Here is a 20,780-nt window from a genome sequence, read left to right on the forward strand (position 1 = left end):
ATAAAAATATTTAGATGCTCCCTATTGGATGAGGTTTCATGGTGTATTGGTAAACATTTTGGACTCTGAATCCATGATCTATATTTACATCTTGGTAGGTTATATTGGTTTTGTTGTAAGTACAATACAGTTAATATCTCTGAGAAAGAAAATATCTATAAATTGCATAAATTAAGAATCTTACACACTGAGAGACAGGTTTATCTGTCATTTAATTCCAATAAAATGTATCCACTAAGAATCTTATACTCTGACAAAAAATGTACATGCTACCATATGAATGAGGTTTCATTGTGTACTGTTAATAATTCTGGACTCTGAAACCTATAATATGTATAAAAATTTGGTAGGTCCTAATGGCTTTTTTTTTGTAAATACAATGTAATACTTATCTCTGATTATTATTCATGTAACTTGTAGAAATTAAGATCTCACACTCTAAGAGAAAGTTGTATATGTGGTTTTAGAAGAGAGGTTCCATGGTGTAATGGTTAGCACTGTGGACTCTGAATCCAGCGATCTGAGTTCAAATCTCGGTGGGACCTGGTGTGTTTTAGTACCTTCAGTTTAAGTTCTTGATTGACAGAAAGTCTTCTTTTTCATACATATAATCATTTTTTTAAATCACTGATTTTTGTAAATATGTACGAAAAGCTAAAAAAGGTAGTTATAGAAATGTATGTAATTATATGAATTTTACTATATAACCCAATTAAGCGTTGATGTAAATATATGTACAATAATTGCAATAAAATGTGTCTTCTAAGAATCTAACATTTTAGAAAAAAAATGTTTAGCTCTCCCTCGTGAATGAGGTTTCTTGGTGTATTGGTAACCACTCTGATCTTTGAATCCAGTGATCTGTATTTAAATCTTGGTAGGTCCTATTGGTTTTTTGTAAGTACCGTTCAGTTTATATTTCTCTGAGAGTACATTCTAATAAAAACTGTTTAAATGCTTCCTCATGAATGAGGTTTCCTGGTGTATTTGTAACCATTTTGGACTCTGAATCCATGATTTGTATTTACATCTTGGTAGGTCCTATTGTTTTTTTGTAAGTATAATGCAGTTCATATCTCTGAGAAAGAAAATATCTATAAATTGCATAAATTAAGATTCATACACACTGAGAGACAGGTTTATCTGTAATATAATTCCAATAAAATGTAACCTCTAAGAATCTTACAATGTGAGAATTTTTTTTTACATGCCACCATATGAACGAGCTTTCATGGTGTACTGTTAACAATTCTTGACTCTGAAACCAATAATCTGTATATACAAATTGGTAGGTCCTAATAGTTTTATTTGTAAATACAATGTAGTGCATATCTCTCTGAATGAATATTTCTGTATCTTGTAGAAATTAAGATCTTACACTCTGAGAGAAAGTTTTATATGTGTTATTAGAAGGGAGATTCCATGTTGTTATGGTTAGCACTTTTTACTCTGAATCCAGTAAATTGAGTTCAAATCTCGGTGGGACCAGGTGCATTTTAGTACCTTCAGTTTAAGTCCTTGATTGACAAAAACTTTTCTTTTTTATTCATAAAATACATTTTTTAAATCACTGATTATTGTAAATACGTACTAAAATCTAAAAAAAGGTAGTTATAGAAATGTTTGTAATTATATGAATTTTACTGTGTAATCCAAATAAGCATTGATGTTAATATATGTACAATAACTTCAATAAAATGTGTCTTCTAAGAATCTAACATTTTAGAAAAAAATGTTTAGATGTTCCCTAATGAATGTGGTTTCTTGGTGTATTGGTTACCACTCCACTCTGATCTTTGAATACAGTGATCTGTATTTAAATCTTGGTAGGTCCTATTGGTTTTTTGTAAGTACCATTCAGTTCATATCTCTCTGAGAGTACATTCTTATAAAAATATTTAGATGCTCCCTAATGGATGAGGTTTTATGGTGTTTTGGTAAACATTTTGGACTCTGAATCCATGATCTATATTTACATCTTGGTAGGTTATATTGGTTTTGTTGTAAGTACAATACAGTTAATATCTCTGAGAAAGAGAATATCTATAAATTGCATAAATTAATAATTTTACACACTGAGAGACAGATTTATCTGTCATTTAATTCCAATAAAATGTATCCACTAAGAATCTTATACTCTGACAAAAAATGTACATGCTACCATATGAATGAGGTTTCATTGTGTACTGTTAACAATTCTGGACTCTGAAACCTATAATCTGTATAAAAATTTGATAGGTTCTAATGGCTTTTTTTTGTAAATACAATGTAATACTTATCTCTCTGATTATTATTCCTGTAACTTGTAGAAAATAAGATCTCACACTCTAAGAGAAAGTTGTATATGTGGTGTTAGAAGAGAGGTTCCGTGGTGTTAGAAGAGAGGTTCCATGGTGTAATGGTTAGCACTCTGGACTCTGAATCCAGTGATCCGAGTTCAAATCTCGGTGGGACCTGATTTGTTTTAGTACCTTCAGTTTAAGTTCTTGATTGACAGAAAGTCTTCTTTTTCATACATATAATAATTTTTTTAAATCACTGATTTTTGTAAATATGTACTAAAAGCTAAAAAAAGGTAGTTATAGAAATGTATGTAATTATATGAATTTTACTATATAACCCAAATAAGCGTTGATGTAAATATATGTACAATAATTGCAATAAAATGTGTCTTCTAAGAATCTAACATTTTAGAAAAAAATGTTTAGCTCTCCCTCATGAATGAAGTTTCTTGGTGTATTGGTAACCACTCTGATCTTTGAATCCAGTGATCTGTATTTAAACCTTGGTAGGTCCTATTGGTTTTTTGTAAGTACCGTTCAGTTTATATTTCTCTGAGAGTACATTCTAATAAAAACTGTTTAAATGCTTCCTCATGAATGAGGTTTCCTGGTGTATTTGTAACCATTTTGGACTCTGAATCCATGATTTGTATTTACATATTGGTAGGTCCTATTGTTTTTTTGTAAGTATTATGCAGTTCATATCTCTGAGAAAGAAAATATCTATAAATTGCATAAATTAAGAATCACACACTGAGAGACAGGTTTATCTGTAATATAATTCCAATAAAATGTGACCTCTAAGAATCTTACACTGTGAGAATTTTTTTTACATGCCACCATATGAATGAGCTTTCATGGTGTACTGTTAACAATTCTGGACTCTGAAACTAATAATCTGTATATACAAATTGGTAGGTCCTAATGGTTTTATTTGTAAATACAATGTAGTACATATCTCTCTGAATGAATATTTCTGTATCTTCTAGAAATTAAGATCTTACACTCTGAGAGAAAGTTTTAAATGTGTTATTAGAACAGAGATTCCATGGTGTTATGGTTAGCACTCTGTACTCTGAATCCAGTAAATTGAGTTCAAATCTCGGTGGGACCAGGTGCATTTTAGTACCTTCAGTTTAAGTCCTTGATTGACAAAAACTTTTCTTTTTTATACATATAATACATTTTTTTTAAATCACTGATTATTATAAAAATGTACTAAAATCTAAAAAAAGGTAGTTATAGAAATGTTTGTAATTATATGAATTTTACTGTGTAATCCAAATAAGCATTGATGCTAATATATGTTCAATAACTTCAATAAAATGTGTCTTCTAAGAATCTAACATTTTAGAAAAAAATGTTTAGATGTTCCCTAATGAATGTGGTTTCTTGGTGTATTGGTAACCACTCCACTCTGATCTTTGAATACAGTGATCTGTATTTAAATCTTGGTAGGTCCTATTGGTTTTTTGTAAGTATCATTCAGTTCATATCTCTCTGAGAGTACATTCTTATAAAAATATTTAGATGCTCCCTAATGGATGAGGTTTCATGGTATATTGGTAAACATTTTGGACTCTGAATCCATGATCTATATTTACATCTTGGTAGGTTATATTGGTTTTGTTGTAAATACAATACAGTTAATATCTCTGAGAAAGAAAATATCTATAAATTGCATAAATTAAGAATCTTACACACTGAGAGACAGATTTATCTGTCATTTAATTCCAATAAAATGTATCCACTAAGAATCTTATACTCTGACAAAAAATGTACATACTACCATATGAATGAGGTTTCATTGTGTACTGTTAACAATTCTGGACTCTGAAACCTTTAATCTGTATAAAAATTTGATAGGTCCTAATGGCTTTTTTTTGTAAATACAATGTAATACTTATCTCTCTGATTATTATTCCTGTAACTTGTAGAAAATAAGATCTCACACTCTAAGAGAAAGTTGTATATGTGATGTTAGAAGAGAGGTTCCATGGTGTAATGGTTAGCACTCTGGACTCTGAATCCAGCGATCTGAGTTCAAATCTCGGTGGGACCTGATTTGTTTTAGTACCTTCAGTTTAAGTTCTTGATTGACAGAAAGTCTTATTTTTCATACATGTAATCATTTTTTTTAAATCACTGATTTTTGTAAATATGTACGAAAAGCTAAAAAAAAAGGTAGTTATAGAAATGTATGTAATTATATGAATTTTACTATATAACCCAAATAAGCGTTGATGTAAATATATGTACAATAATTGCAATAAAATGTGTCTTCTAAGAATCTAACATTTTAGAAAAAAATGTTTAGCTCTCCCTTGTGAATGAGGTTTCTTGGTGTATTGGTAACCACTCTGATCTTTGAATCCAGTGATCTGTATTTAAATCTTGGTAGATCCTATTGGTTTTTTGTAAGTACCGTTCAGTTTATATTTCTCTGAGAGTACATTCTAATAAAAACTGTTTAAATGCTTCCTCATGAATGAGGTTTCCTGGTGTATTTGTAACCATTTTGGACTCTGAATCCATGATTTGTATTTACATCTTGGTAGGTCCTATTGTTTTTTTGTAAGTATTATGCAGTTCATATCTCTGAGAAAGAAAATATCTATAAATTGCATAAATGAAGAATCATACACACTGAGAGACAGGTTTATCTGTAATATAATTCCAATAAAATGTATCCTCTAAGAATCTTACACTGTGAGAAATTTTTTTACATGCCACCATATGAACAAGCTTTCATGGTGTACTGTTAACAATTCTGGACTCTGAAACCAATAATCTGTATATACAAATTGGTAGGTCCTAATGGTTTTATTTGTAAATACAATGTAGTACATATCTCTCTGAATGAATATTTCTGTATCTTGTAGAAATTAAGATCTTACACTCTGAGAGAAAGTTTTATATGTGTTATTAGAAGGGAGATTCCATGGTGTTATGGTTAGCACTCTGTACTCTGAATCCAGTATATTGAGTTCAAATCTCAGTGGGACCAGGTGCATTTTAGTACCTCCAGTTTAAGTCCTTGATTGACAAAAACATTTCTTTTTTATACATATAATACATTTTTTTAAATCACTGATTATTGTAAAAATGTACTAAAATCTAAAAAAGGTAGTTATAGAAATGTTTGTAATTATATGAATTTACTGTGTAATCAAAATAAGCATTGATGTTAATATATGTACAATAACTTCAATAAAATGTGTCTTCTAAGAATCTAACATTTTAGAAAAAAATGTTTAGATGTTCCCTAATGAATGTGGTTTCTTGGTGTATTGGTAACCACTCCACTCTGATCTTTGAATACAGTGATCTGTATTTAAATCTTGGTAGGTCCTATTGGTTTTTTGTAAGTACCATTCAGTTCATATCTCTCTGAGAGTACATTCTTATAAAAATATTTAGATGCTCCCTAATGGATGAGGTTTCATGGTGTATTGGTAAACATTTTGGACTCTGAATCCATGATCTATATTTACATCTTGGTAGGTTCTATTGGTTTTGTTGTAAGTACAATACAGTTAATATCTCTGAGAAAGAAAATATCTATAAATTGCATAAATTAAGAATCTTACACACTGAGAGACAGGTTTATCTGTCATTTAATTCCAATAAAATGTATCCACTAAGAATCTTATACTGTGACAAAAAAATGTACATGCTACCATATGAATGAGGTTTCATTGTGTACTGTTAACAATTCTGGACTCTGAAACCTATAATCTGTATAAAAATTTGGTAGGTCCTATTGGCTTTTTTGTAAATACAATGTAATATTTATCTCTCTGATTATTATTCCTGTAACTTGTAGAAAATAAGATCTCACACTCTAAGAGAAAGTTGTATATGTGGTTTTAGAAGAGAGGTTCCATGGTGTAATGGTTAGCACTGTGGACTCTGAATCCAGCGATCCGAGTTCAAATCTCGGTTGGACCTGGTGTGTTTTAGTACCTTCAGTTTAAGATCTTGATTGACAGAAAGTCTTCTTTTTCATACATATAATCATTTTTTTAAATCACTGATTTTTGTAAATATGTACGAAAAGCTAAAAAAGGTAGTTATAGAAATGTATGTAATTATATGAATTTTACTATATAACCCAATTAAGCGTTGATGTAAATATATGTACAATAATTGCAATAAAATGTGTCTTCTAAGAATCTAACATTTTAGAAAAAAATGTTTAGCTCTCCCTCGTGAATGAGGTTTCTTGGTGTATTGGTAACCACTCTGATCTTTGAATCCAGTGATCTGTATTTAAATCTTGGTAGGTCCTATTGGTTTTTTGTAAGTACCGTTCAGTTTATATTTCTCTGAGAGTACATTCTAATAAAAACTGTTTAAATGCTTCCTCATGAATGAGGTTTCCTGGTGTATTTGTAACCATTTTGGACTCTGAATCCATGATTTGTATTTACATCTTGGTAGGTCCTATTGTTTTTTTGTAAGTATAATGCAGTTCATATCTCTGAGAAAGAAAATATCTATAAATTGCATAAATTAAGATTCATACACACTGAGAGACAGGTTTATCTGTAATATAATTCCAATAAAATGTAACCTCTAAGAATCTTACAATGTGAGAAATTTTTTTTACATGCCACCATATGAACGAGCTTTCATGGTGTACTGTTAACAATTCTGGACTCTGAAACCAATAATCTGTATATACAAATTGGTAGGTCCTAATAGTTTTATTTGTAAATACAATGTAGTGCATATCTCTCTGAATGAATATTTCTGTATCTTGTAGAAATTAAGATCTTACACTCTGAGAGAAAGTTTTATATGTGTTATTAGAAGGGAGATTCCATGTTGTTATGGTTAGCACTCTTTACTCTGAATCCAGTAAATTGAGTTCAAATCTCGGTGGGACCAGGTGCATTTTAGTACCTTCAGTTTAAGTCCTTGATTGACAAAAACTTTTCTTTTTTATTCATATAATACATTTTTTAAATCACTGATTATTGTAAATACGTACTAAAATCTAAAAAAAGGTAGTTATAGAAATGTTTGTAATTATATGAATTTTACTGTGTAATCCAAATAAGCATTGATGTTAATATATGTACAATAACTTCAATAAAATGTGTCTTCTAAGAATCTAACATTTTAGAAAAAAATGTTTAGATGTTCCCTAATGAATGTGGTTTCTTGGTGTATTGGTTACCACTCCACTCTGATCTTTGAATACAGTGATCTGTATTTAAATCTTGGTAGGTCCTATTGGTTTTTTGTAAGTACCATTCAGTTCATATCTCTCTGAGAGTACATTCTTATAAAAATATTTAGATGCTCCCTAATGGATGAGGTTTTATGGTGTTTTGGTAAACATTTTGGACTCTGAATCCATGATCTATATTTACATCTTGGTAGGTTATATTGGTTTTGTTGTAAGTACAATACAGTTAATATCTCTGAGAAAGAGAATATCTATAAATTGCATAAATTAAGAATTTTACACACTGAGAGACAGATTTATCTGTCATTTAATTCCAATAAAATGTATCCACTAAGAATCTTATACTCTGACAAAAAATGTACATGCTACCATATGAATGAGGTTTCATTGTGTACTGTTAACAATTCTGGACTCTGAAACCTATAATCTGTATAAAAATTTGATAGGTCCTAATGGCTTTTTTTTGTAAATACAATGTAATACTTATCTCTCTGATTATTATTCCTGTAACTTGTAGAAAATAAGATCTCACACTCTAAGAGAAAGTTGTATATGTGGTGTTAGAAGAGAGGTTCCGTGGTGTTAGAAGAGAGGTTCCATGGTGTAATGGTTAGCACTCTGGACTCTGAATCCAGTGATCTGAGTTCAAATCTCGGTGGGACCTGATTTGTTTTAGTACCTTCAGTTTAAGTTCTTGATTGACAGAAAGTCTTCTTTTTCATACATATAATAATTTTTTTAAATCACTGATTTTTGTAAATATGTACTAAAAGCTAAAAAAAGGTAGTTATAGAAATGTATGTAATTATATGAATTTTACTATATAACCCAAATAAGCGTTGATGTAAATATATGTACAATAATTGCAATAAAATGTGTCTTCTAAGAATCTAACATTTTAGAAAAAAATGTTTAGCTCTCCCTCATGAATGAAGTTTCTTGGTGTATTGGTAACCACTCTGATCTTTGAATCCAGTGATCTGTATTTAAACCTTGGTAGGTCCTATTGGTTTTTTGTAAGTACCGTTCAGTTTATATTTCTCTGAGAGTACATTCTAATAAAAACTGTTTAAATGCTTCCTCATGAATGAGGTTTCCTGGTGTATTTGTAACCATTTTGGACTCTGAATCCATGATTTGTATTTACATCTTGGTAGGTCCTATTGTTTTTTTGTAAGTATTATGCAGTTCATATCTCTGAGAAAGAAAATATCTATAAATTGCATAAATTAAGAATCACACACTGAGAGACAGGTTTATCTGTAATATAATTCCAATAAAATGTGACCTCTAAGAATCTTACACTGTGAGAATTTTTTTTACATGCCACCATATGAATGAGCTTTCATGGTGTACTGTTAACAATTCTGGACTCTGAAACTAATAATCTGTATATACAAATTGGTAGGTCCTAATGGTTTTATTTGTAAATACAATGTAGTACATATCTCTCTGAATGAATATTTCTGTATCTTGTAGAAATTAAGATCTTACACTCTGAGAGAAAGTTTTAAATGTGTTATTAGAAGGGAGATTCCATGGTGTTATGGTTAGCACTCTGTACTCTGAATCCAGTAAATTGAGTTCAAATCTCGGTGGGACCAGGTGCATTTTAGTACCTTCAGTTTAAGTCCTTGATTGACAAAAACTTTTCTTTTTTATACATATAATACATTTTTTTTAAATCACTGATTATTATAAAAATGTACTAAAATCTAAAAAAAGGTAGTTATAGAAATGTTTGTAATTATATGAATTTTACTGTGTAATCCAAATAAGCATTGATGCTAATATATGTTCAATAACTTCAATAAAATGTGTCTTCTAAGAATCTAACATTTTAGAAAAAAATGTTTAGATGTTCCCTAATGAATGTGGTTTCTTGGTGTATTGGTAACCACTCCACTCTGATCTTTGAATACAGTGATCTGTATTTAAATCTTGGTAGGTCCTATTGGTTTTTTGTAAGTACCATTCAGTTCATATCTCTCTGAGAGTACATTCTTATAAAAATATTTAGATGCTCCCTAATGGATGAGGTTTCATGGTATATTGGTAAACATTTTGGACTCTGAATCCATGATCTATATTTACATCTTGGTAGGTTATATTGGTTTTGTTGTAAGTACAATACAGTTAATATCTCTGAGAAAGAAAATATCTATAAATTGCATAAATTAAGAATCTTACACACTGAGAGACAGATTTATCTGTCATTTAATTCCAATAAAATGTATCCACTAAGAATCTTATACTCTGACAAAAAATGTACATGCTACCATATGAATGAGGTTTCATTGTGTACTGTTAACAATTCTGGACTCTGAAACCTTTAATCTGTATAAAAATTTGATAGGTCCTAATGGCTTTTTTTTGTAAATACAATGTAATACTTATCTCTCTGATTATTATTCCTGTAACTTGTAGAAAATAAGATCTCACACTCTAAGAGAAAGTTGTATATGTGATGTTAGAAGAGAGGTTCCATGGTGTAATGGTTAGCACTCTGGACTCTGAATCCAGCGATCTGAGTTCAAATCTCGGTGGGACCTGATTTGTTTTAGTACCTTCAGTTTAAGTTCTTGATTGACAGAAAGTCTTATTTTTCATACATGTAATCATTTTTTTTAAATCACTGATTTTTGTAAATATGTACGAAAAGCTAAAAAATGTAGTTATAGAAATGTATGTAATTATATGAATTTTACTATATAACACATATAACACAAATAAGCGTTGATGTAAATATATGTACAATAATTGCAATAAAATGTGTCTTCTAAGAATCTAACATTTTAGAAAAAAATGTTTAGCTCTCCCTCTTGAATGAGGTTTCTTGGTGTATTGGTAACCACTCTGATCTTTGAATCCAGTGATCTGTATTTAAATCTTGGTAGGTCCTATTGGTTTTTTGTAAGTACCGTTCAGTTTATATTTCTCTGAGAGTACATTCTAATAAAAACTGTTTAAATGCTTCCTCATGAATGAGGTTTCCTGGTGTATTTGTAACCATTTTGGACTCTGAATCCATGATTTGTATTTACATCTTGGTAGGTCCTATTGTTTTTTTGTAAGTATTATGCAGTTCATATCTCTGAGAAAGAAAATATCTATAAATTGCATAAATTAAGAATCATACACACTGAGAGACAGGTTTATCTGTAATATAATTCCAATAAAATGTAACCTCTAAGAATCTTACACTGTGAGAAAAATTTTTACATGCCACCATATGAACAAGCTTTCATGGTGTACTGTTAACAATTCTGGACTCTGAAACCAATAATCTGTATATACAAATTGGTAGGTCCTAATGGTTTTATTTGTAAACACAATGTAGTACATATCTCTCTGAATGAATATTTCTGTATCTTGTAGAAATTAAGATCTTACACTCTGAGAGAAAGTTTTATATGTGTTATTAGAAGGGAGATTCCATGGTGTTATGGTTAGCACTCTGTACTCTGAATCCAGTAAATTGAGTTCAAATCTCAGTGGGACCAGGTGCATTTTAGTACCACCAGTTTAAGTCCTTGATTGACAAAAACATTTCTTTTTTATACATATAATACATTTTTTTAAATCACTGATTATTGTAAAAATGTACTAAAATCTAAAAAAGGTAGTTATAGAAATGTTTGTAATTATATGAATTTACTGTGTAATCCAAATAAGCATTGATGTTAATATATGTACAATAACTTCAATAAAATGTGTCTTCTAAGAATCTAACATTTTAGAAAAAAATGTTTAGATGTTCCCTAATGAATGTGGTTTCTTGGTGTATTGGTAACCACTCCACTCTGATCTTTGAATACAGTGATCTGCATTTAAATCTTGGTAGGTCCTATTGGTTTTTTGTAAGTACCATTCAGTTCATATCTCTCTGAGAGTACATTCTTATAAAAATATTTAGATGCTCCCTAATGGATGAGGTTTCATGGTGTATTGGTAAACATTTTGGACTCTGAATCCATGATCTATATTTACATCTTGGAAGGTTCTATTGGTTTTGTTGTAAGTACAATACAGTTAATATCTCTGAGAAAGAAAATATCTATAAATTGCATAAATTAAGAATCTTACACACTGAGAGACAGGTTTATCTGTCATTTAATTCCAATAAAATGTATCCACTAAGAATCTTATACTCTGACAAAAAAATGTACATGCTACCATATGAATGAGGTTTCATTGTGTACTGTTAACAATTCTGGACTCTGAAACCTATAATCTGTATAAAAATTTGGTAGGTCCTTTTGGCTTTTTTTGTAAATACAATGTAATATTTATCTCTCTGATTATTATTCCTGTAACTTGTAGAAAATAAGATCTCACACTCTAAGAGAAAGTTGTATATGTGGTGTTAGAAGAGAGGTTCCATGGTGTAATGGTTAACACTCTGGACTTTGAATCTAGTGATCCGAGTTCCAATCTCAGTGGGACCTGATGTGTTTTAGTGCCTTCAGTTTAAGTTCTTGATTGACAGAAAGTCTTCTTTTTCATACATATAATAATTGTTTTAAATCACCGATTTTTGTAAATATGTACAAAAAGGTAGTTATAGAAATGTATGTAATTAAATGAATTTTACTATATAACCCAAATAAGCGTTGATGTAAATATATGTACAATAATTGCAATAAAATGTGTCTTCTAAGAATCTAACATTTTAGAAAAAAATGTTTAGCTCTCCTTCATGAATGAAGTTTCTTGGTGTATTTGTAACCACTCTGATCTTTGAATCCAGTGATCTGTATTTAAATCTTGGTAGGTCCTATTGGTTTTTTGTAAGTACCGTTCAGTTTATATTTCTCTGAGAGTACATTCTAATAAAAACTGTTTAAATGCTTCCTCATGAATGAGGTTTCCTGGTGTATTTGTAACCATTTTGGACTCTGAATCCATGATTTGTATTTACATCTTGGTAGGTCCTATTGTTTTTTTGTAAGTATTATGCAGTTCATATCTCTGAGAAAGAAAATATCTATAAATTGCATAAATTAAGAATCTCACACTGAGAGACAGGTTTATCTGTAATATAATTCCAATAAAATGTGACCTCTAAGCATCTTACACTGTGAGAAATTTTTTTACATGCCACCATATGAATGAGCTTTCATGGTGTACTGTTAACAATTCTGGACTCTGAAACTAATAATCTGTATATACAAATTGGTAGGTCCTAATGGTTTTATTTGTAAATACAATGTAGTACATATCTCTCTGAATGAATATTTCTGTATCTTGTAGAAATTAAGATCTTACACTCTGAGAGAAAGTTTTAAATGTGTTATTAGAAGGGAGATTCCATGGTGTTATGGTTAGCACTCTGTACTCTGAATCCAGTAAATTGAGTTCAAATCTCGGTGGGACCAGGTGCATTTTAGTACCTTCAGTTTAAGTCCTTGATTGACAAAAACTTTTCTTTTTTATACATATAATACATTTTTTTTAAGTCACTGATTATTATAAAAATGTACTAAAATCTAAAAAAAAGGTAGTTATAGAAATGTTTGTAATTATATGAATTTTACTGTGTAATCCAAATAAGCATTGATGTTAATATATGTTCAATAACTTCAATAAAATGTGTCTTCTAAGAATCTAACATTTTAGAAAAAAATGTTTAGATGTTCCCTAATGAATGTGGTTTCTTGGTGTATTGGTAACCACTCCACTCTGATCTTTGAATACAGTGATCTGTATTTAAATCTTGGTAGGTCCTATTGGTTTTTTGTAAGTACCATTCAGTTCATATCTTTCTGAGAGTACATTCTTATAAAAATATTTAGATGCTCCCTAATGGATGAGGTTTCATGGTATATTGGTAAACATTTTGGACTCTGAATCCATGATCTATATTTACATATTGGTAGGTTATATTGGTTTTGTTGTAAGTACAATACAGTTAATATCTCTGAGAAAGAAAATATCTATAAATTGCATAAATTAAGAATCTTACACACTGAGAGACAGATTTATCTGTCATTTAATTCCAATAAAATGTATCCACTAAGAATCTTATACTCTGACAAAAAATGTACATGCTACCATATGAATGAGGTTTCATTGTGTACTGTTAACAATTCTGGACTCTGAAACCTTTAATCTGTATAAAAATTTGATAGGTCCTAATGGCTTTTTTTTGTAAATACAATGTAATACTTATCTCTCTGATTATTATTCCTGTAACTTGTAGAAAATAAGATCTCACACTCTAAGAGAAAGTTGTATATGTGATGTTAGAAGAGAGGTTCCATGGTGTAATGGTTAGCACTCTGGACTCTAAATCCAGCGATCCGAGTTCAAATCTCGGTGGGACCTGATTTGTTTTAGTACCTTCAGTTTAAGTTCTTGATTGACAGAAAGTCTTATTTTTCATACATGTAATCATTTTTTTTAAATCACTGATTTTTGTAAATATGTACGAAAAGCTAAAAAATGTAGTTATAGAAATGTATGTAATTATATGAATTTTACTATATAACACATATAACACAAATAAGCGTTGATGTAAATATATGTACAATAATTGCAATAAAATGTGTCTTCTAAGAATCTAACATTTTAGAAAAAAATGTTTAGCTCTCCCTCTTGAATGAGGTTTCTTGGTGTATTGGTAACCACTCTGATCTTTGAATCCAGTGATCTGTATTTAAATCTTGGTAGGTCCTATTGGTTTTTTGTAAGTACCGTTCAGTTTATATTTCTCTGAGAGTACATTCTAATAAAAACTGTTTAAATGCTTCCTCATGAATGAGGTTTCCTGGTGTATTTGTAACCATTTTGGACTCTGAATCCATGATTTGTATTTACATCTTGGTAGGTCCTATTGTTTTTTTGTAAGTATTATGCAGTTCATATCTCTGAGAAAGAAAATATCTATAAATTGCATAAATTAAGAATCATACACACTGAGAGACAGGTTTATCTGTAATATAATTCCAATAAAATGTAACCTCTAAGAATCTTACACTGTGAGAAAATTTTTTACATGCCACCATATGAACAAGCTTTCATGGTGTACTGTTAACAATTCTGGACTCTGAAACCAATAATCTGTATATACAAATTGGTAGGTCCTAATGGTTTTATTTGTAAATACAATGTAGTACATATCTCTCTGAATGAATATTTCTGTATCTTGTAGAAATTAAGATCTTACACTCTGAGAGAAAGTTTTATATGTGTTATTAGAAGGGAGATTCCATGGTGTTAAGGTTAGCACTCTGTACTCTGAATCCAGTAAATTGAGTAAAAATCTCGGTGGGACCAGGTGCATTTTAGTACCTTCAGTTTAAGTCCTTGATTGACAAAAACTTTTCTTTTTTTATACATATAATACATTTTTTTAAATCACTGATTATTGTAAAAATGTACTAAAATAAATAAAAAGGTAGTTATAGAAATGTTTGTAATTATATGAATTTTACTGTGTAATCCAAATAAGCATTGATGTTAATATATGTACAATAACTTCAATAAAATGTGTCTTCTAAGAATCTAACATTTTAGAAAAAAATGTTTAGATGTTCCCTAATGAATGTGGTTTCTTGGTGTATTGGTAACCACTCCACTCTGATCTTTGAATACAGTGGTCTGTATTTAAATCTTGGTAGGTCCTATTGGTTTTTTGTAAGTATTATTCAGTTCATATCTCTCTGAGAGTACATTCTTATAAAAATATTTAGATGCTCCCTAATGGATGAGGTTTCATGGTGTATTGGTAAACATTTTGGACTCTGAATCCATGATCTATATTTACATCTTGGTAGGTTATATTGGTTTTGTTGTAAGTACAATACAGTTAATATCTCTGAGAAAGAAAATATCTATAAATTGCATAAATTAAGAATCTTACACACTGAGAGACAGATTTATCTGTCATTTAATTCCAATAAAATGTATCCACTAAGAATCTTATACTCTGACCAAAAATGTACATGCTACCATTTGAATGAGGTTTCATTGTGTACTGTTAACAATTCTGGACTCTGAAACCTATAATCTGTATAAAAATTTGGTAGGTCCTAATGGCTTTTTTTGTAAATACAATGCAATATTTATCTCTCTGATTATTATTCCTGTAACTTGTAGAAAATAAGATCTCACATTCTAAGAGAAAGTTGTATATGTGGTGTTAGAAGAGAGGTTCCATGGTGTAATGGTTAGCACTCTGGACTCTGAATCAAGCGATCCGAGTTCAAATCTCGGTGGGACCTGATTTGTTTTAGTACCTTCAGTTTAAGTTCTTGATTGATAGAAAGTCTTCTTTTTCATACATATAATAATTTTTTTAAATCACTGATTTTTGTAAATATGTACTAAAAGCTAAAAAAAGGTAGTTATAGAAATGTATGTAATTATATGAATTTTACTATTTAACCCAAATAAGCGTTGATGTAAATATATGTACAATAATTGCAATAAAATGTGTCTTCTAAGAATCTAACATTTTAGAAAAAAATGTTTAGCTCTCCCTCATGAATGAAGTTTCTTGGTGTATTGGTAACCACTCTGATCTTTGAATCCAGTGATCTGTATTTAAATCTTGGTAGGTCCTATTGGTTTTTTGTAAGTACCGTTCAGTTTATATTTCTCTAAGAGTACATTCTAATAAAAACTGTTTAAATGCTTCCTCATGAATGAGGTTTCCTGGTGTATTTGTAACCATTTTGGACTCTGAATCCATGATTTGTATTTACATCTTGGTAGGTCCTATTGTTTTTTTGTAAGTATTATGCAGTTCATATCTCTGAGAAAGAAAATATCTATAAATTGCATAAATTAAGAATCACACACTGACAGACAAGTTTATCTGTAATATAATTCCAATAAAATGTGACCTCTAAGAATCTTACACTGTGAGAAAATGTTTTACATGCCACCATATGAATGAGCTTTCATGGTGTACTGTTAACAATTCTGGACTCTGAAACTATTAATCTGTATATACAAATTGGTAGGTCCTAATGGTTTTATTTGTAAATACAATGTAGTACATATCTCTCTGAATGAATATTTCTGTATCTTGTAGAATTTAAGATCTTACACTTGAGAGAAAGTTTTATATGTGTTATTAGAAGGGAGAATCCATGGTGTTATGGTTAGCACTCTGTACTCTGAATCCAGTAAATTGAGTTCAAATCTCGGTGGGACCCGGTGCATTTTAGTACCTTCAGTTTAAGTCCTTGATTGACAAAAACTTTTCTTTTTTATACATATAATACATTTTTTTAAAATCACTGATTATTGTAAAAGTGTACTAAAATCTAAAAAAAAGGTAGTTATAGAAATGTTTGTAATTATATGAATTTTACTGTGTAATCCAAATAAGCATTGATGTTAATATATGTACAATAACTTCAATAAAATGTGTCTTCTAAGAATCTAACATTTTAGAAAAAAATGTTTAGATGTTCCCTAATGAATGTGGTTTCTTGGTGTATTGGTAACCACTCCACTCTGATCTTTGAATACAGTGATCTGTATTTAAATCTTGGTAGGTCCTATTGGCTTTTTGTAAGTACCATTCAGTTCATATCTCTCTGAGAGTACACTCTTATAAAAAATTTAAGATGCTCAGTAATGGATGAGGTTTCATGGTGTATTGGTAAACATTTTGGACTCTGAATCCATGATCTATATTTACATCATGGTAGGTTATATTGGTTTTGTTGTAAGTACAATACAGTTAATATCTCTGAGAAAGAAAATATCTATAAATTGCATAAATTAAGAATCTTACACACTGAGAGACAGGTTTATCTGTCATTTAATTCCAATAAAATGTATCCACTAAGAATCTTATACTCTGACAAAAAATGTACATGCTACCATATGAATGAGGTTTCATTGTGTACTGTTAACAATTCTGGACTCTGAAACCTATAATCTGTATAAAAATTTGGTAGGTCCTAATGGCTTTTTTTTGTAAATACAATGTAATACTTATCTCTCTGATTATTATTCCTGTAACTTGTAGAAAATAAGATCTCACACTCTAAGAGAAAGTTGTATATGTTGTGTTAGAAGAGAGGTTCCATGGTGTAATGGTTAGCACTCTGGACTCTGAATCCAGCGATCCGAGTTCAAATCTCGGTGGGAGCTGATGTGTTTTAGTACCTTCAGTTTAAGTTCTTGATTGACAGAAAGTCTTCTTTTTCATACATATAATAATTTTTTTAAATCACTGATTTTTGTAAATATGTACGAAAAGCTAAAAAAGGTAGTTATAGAAATGTATGTAATTATATGAATTTTACTATATAACCCAAATAAGCGTTGATGTAAATATATGTACAATAATTGCAATAAAATGTGTCTTCTAAGAATCTAACATTTTAGAAAAAAATGTTTAGCTCTCCTTCATGAATGAAGTTTCTTGGTGTATTTGTAACCACTCTGATCTTTGAATCCAGTGATCTGTATTTAAATCTTGGTAGGTCCTATTGGTTTTTTGTAAGTACCGTTCAGTTTATATTTCTCTGAGAGTACATTCTAATAAAAACTGTTTAAATGCTTCCTCATGAATGAGGTTTCCTGGTGTATTTGTAACCATTTTGGACTCTGAATCCATGATTTGTATTTACATCTTGGTAGGTCCTATTGTTTTTTTGTAAGTATTATGCAGTTCATATCTCTGAGAAAGAAAATATCTATAAATTGCATAAATTAAGAATCACACACTGAGAGACAGGTTTATCTGTAATATAATTCCAATAAAATGTAACCTCTAAGAATCTTACACTGTGAGAAATTTTTTTACATGCCACCATATGAATGAGCTTTCATGGTGTACTGTTAACAATTCTGGACTCTGAAACCAATAATCTGTATATACAAATTGGTAGGTCCTAATGGTTTTATTTGTAAATACAATGTAGTACATATCTCTCTGAATGAATATTTCTGTATCTTGTAGAAATAAAGATCTTACACTCTGAGAGAAAGTTTTATATGTGTTATTAGAAGGGAGATTCCATGGTGTTATGGTTTGCACTCTGTACTCTGAATCCAGTAAATTGAGTTCAAATCTTGGTGGGACCAGGTGCATTTTAGTACCTTCAGTTTAAGTCCTTGATTGACAAAAACTTTTCTTTTTTATAAATATAATATTTTTTTTAAATCACTGATTATTGTAAAAATGTACTAAAATCTAAAAAAAAGGTAGTTATAGAAATGTTTGTAATTATATGAATTTTACTGTGTAATCCAAATAAGCATTGATGTTAATATATGTACAATAACTTCAATAAAATGTGTCTTCTAAGAATCTAACATTTAAAAAAAAAAATGTTTAGATGTTCCCTAATGAATGTGGTTTCTTGGTGTATTGGTAACCACTCCACTCTGATCTTTGAATACAGTGATCTGTATTTAAATCTTGGTAGGTCCTATTGGTTTTTTGTAAGTACCATTCAGTTCATATCTCTCTGAGAGTACATTCTTATAAAAATATTTAGATGCTCCCTAATGGATGAGGTTTCATGGTGTATTGGTAAACATTTTGGACTCTGAATCCATGATCTATATTTACATCTTGGAAGGTTCTATTGGTTTTGTTGTAAGTACAATACAGTTAATATCTCTGAGAAAGAAAATATCTATAAATTGCATAAATTAAGAATCTTACACACTGAGAGACAGGTTTATCTGTCATTTAATTCCAATAAAATGTATCCACTAAGAATCTTATACTCTGACCAAAAATGTACATGCTACCATATGAATGAGGTTTCATTGTGTACTGTTAACAATTCTTGACTCTGAAACCTATAATCTGTATAAAAATTTGGTAGGTCCTAATGGCTTTTTTTGTAAATACAATGTAATACTTATCTCTCTGATTATTATTCCTGTAACTTGTAGAAAATAAGATCTCACACTCTAAGAGAAAGTTGTATATGTTGTGTTAGAAGAGAGGTTCCATGGTGTAATGGTTAGCACTCTGGACTCTGAATCCAGTGATCCGAGTTCAAATCTCGGTGGGAGCTGATGTGTTTTAGTACCTTCAGTTTAAGTTCTTGATTGACAGAAAGTCTTCTTTTTCATACATATAATAATTTTTTTAAATCACTGATTTTTGTAAATATGTACGAAAAGCTAAAAAAGGTAGTTATAGAAATGTATGTAATTATATGAATTTTACTATATAACCCAAATAAGCGTTGATGTAAATATATGTACAATAATTGCAATAAAATGTGTCTTCTAAGAATCTAACATTTTAGAAAAAAATGTTTAGTTCTCCCTTATGAATGAAGTTTCTTGGTGTATTGGTAACCACTCTGATCTTTGAATCCAGTGATCTGTATTTAAATCTTGGTAGGTCCTATTGGTTTTTTGTAAGTACCGTTCAGTTTATATTTCTCTGAGAGTACATTCTAATAAAAACTGTTTAAATGCTTCCTCATGAATGAGGTTTCCTGGTGTATTTGTAACCATTTTGGACTTTGAATCCATGATTTGTATTTACATCTTGGTAGGTCCTATTGTTTTTTTGTAAGTATTATGCAGTTCATATCTCTGAGAAAGAAAATATCTATAAATTGCATAAATTAAGAATCACACACTGATAGACAGGTTTATCTGTAATATAATTCCAATAAAATGTAACCTCTAAGAATCTTACACTGTGAGAAATGTTTTTACATGCCACCATATGAATGAGCTTTCATGGTGTACTGTTAACAATTCTGGACTCTGAAACCAATAATCTGTATATACAAATTGGTAGGTCCTAATGGTTTTATTTGTAAATACAATGTAGTACATATCTCTCTGAATGAATATTTCTGTATCTTGTAGAAATTAAGATCTTACACTCTGAGAGAAAGTTTTATATGTGTTATTAGAAGGGAGATTCCATGGTGTTATGGTTAGCACTCTGTACTCTGAATCCAGTAAATTGAGTTCAAATCTCAGTGGGACCAGGTGCATTTTAGTACCTTCAGTTTAAGTCTTTGATTGACAAAAACGTTTCTTTTTTATACATATAATACATTTTTTAAATCACTGATTATTGTAAAAATGTACTAAAATCTAAAAAAAGGTAGTTATAGAAATGTTTGTAATTATATGAATTTTACTGTGTAATCCAAATAAGCACTGATGTTAATATATGTACAATAACTTCAATAAAATGCGTCTTCTAAGAATCTAACATTTTTTAGAAAAAAATGTTTAGATGTTCCCTAATGATTGTGGTTTCTTGGTGTATTGGTAACCACTCAACTCTGATCTTTGAATACAGTGGTCTGTATTTAAATCTTGGTAGGTCCTATTGGTTTTTTGAA

The 20,780-nt window shown here is 29.9% G+C and overlaps 8 non-coding genes across 8 annotated transcripts; all 8 read left to right on the forward strand.

Annotated features, from left to right (window-relative positions):
- Positions 1 to 473: 473 nt before the first annotated feature.
- On the forward strand, positions 474 to 545 carry TRNAQ-CUG (transfer RNA glutamine (anticodon CUG)). Its single transcript has one exon. It is a non-coding gene; the product is annotated as a tRNA-Gln (tRNA).
- Positions 546 to 2,384: 1,839 nt separating this feature from the next.
- On the forward strand, positions 2,385 to 2,456 carry TRNAQ-CUG (transfer RNA glutamine (anticodon CUG)). Its single transcript has one exon. It is a non-coding gene; the product is annotated as a tRNA-Gln (tRNA).
- Positions 2,457 to 4,272: 1,816 nt separating this feature from the next.
- On the forward strand, positions 4,273 to 4,344 carry TRNAQ-CUG (transfer RNA glutamine (anticodon CUG)). Its single transcript has one exon. It is a non-coding gene; the product is annotated as a tRNA-Gln (tRNA).
- Positions 4,345 to 8,071: 3,727 nt separating this feature from the next.
- TRNAQ-CUG (transfer RNA glutamine (anticodon CUG)) lies at positions 8,072 to 8,143 on the forward strand. Its single transcript has one exon. It is a non-coding gene; the product is annotated as a tRNA-Gln (tRNA).
- Positions 8,144 to 9,959: 1,816 nt separating this feature from the next.
- TRNAQ-CUG (transfer RNA glutamine (anticodon CUG)) lies at positions 9,960 to 10,031 on the forward strand. The gene has a single exon. It is a non-coding gene; the product is annotated as a tRNA-Gln (tRNA).
- Positions 10,032 to 15,632: 5,601 nt separating this feature from the next.
- On the forward strand, positions 15,633 to 15,704 carry TRNAQ-CUG (transfer RNA glutamine (anticodon CUG)). The gene has a single exon. It is a non-coding gene; the product is annotated as a tRNA-Gln (tRNA).
- Positions 15,705 to 17,520: 1,816 nt separating this feature from the next.
- On the forward strand, positions 17,521 to 17,592 carry TRNAQ-CUG (transfer RNA glutamine (anticodon CUG)). Its single transcript has one exon. It is a non-coding gene; the product is annotated as a tRNA-Gln (tRNA).
- A 1,814-nt stretch (positions 17,593 to 19,406) lies between these two features.
- TRNAQ-CUG (transfer RNA glutamine (anticodon CUG)) lies at positions 19,407 to 19,478 on the forward strand. The gene has a single exon. It is a non-coding gene; the product is annotated as a tRNA-Gln (tRNA).
- The last annotated feature ends 1,302 nt before the right edge of the window (positions 19,479 to 20,780 follow it).

The sequence above is a fragment of the Pseudophryne corroboree genome, chromosome 11 (genome assembly GCF_028390025.1).
Source record: "Pseudophryne corroboree isolate aPseCor3 chromosome 11, aPseCor3.hap2, whole genome shotgun sequence".
Classification (NCBI taxonomy): Eukaryota; Metazoa; Chordata; class Amphibia; order Anura; family Myobatrachidae; genus Pseudophryne; species Pseudophryne corroboree.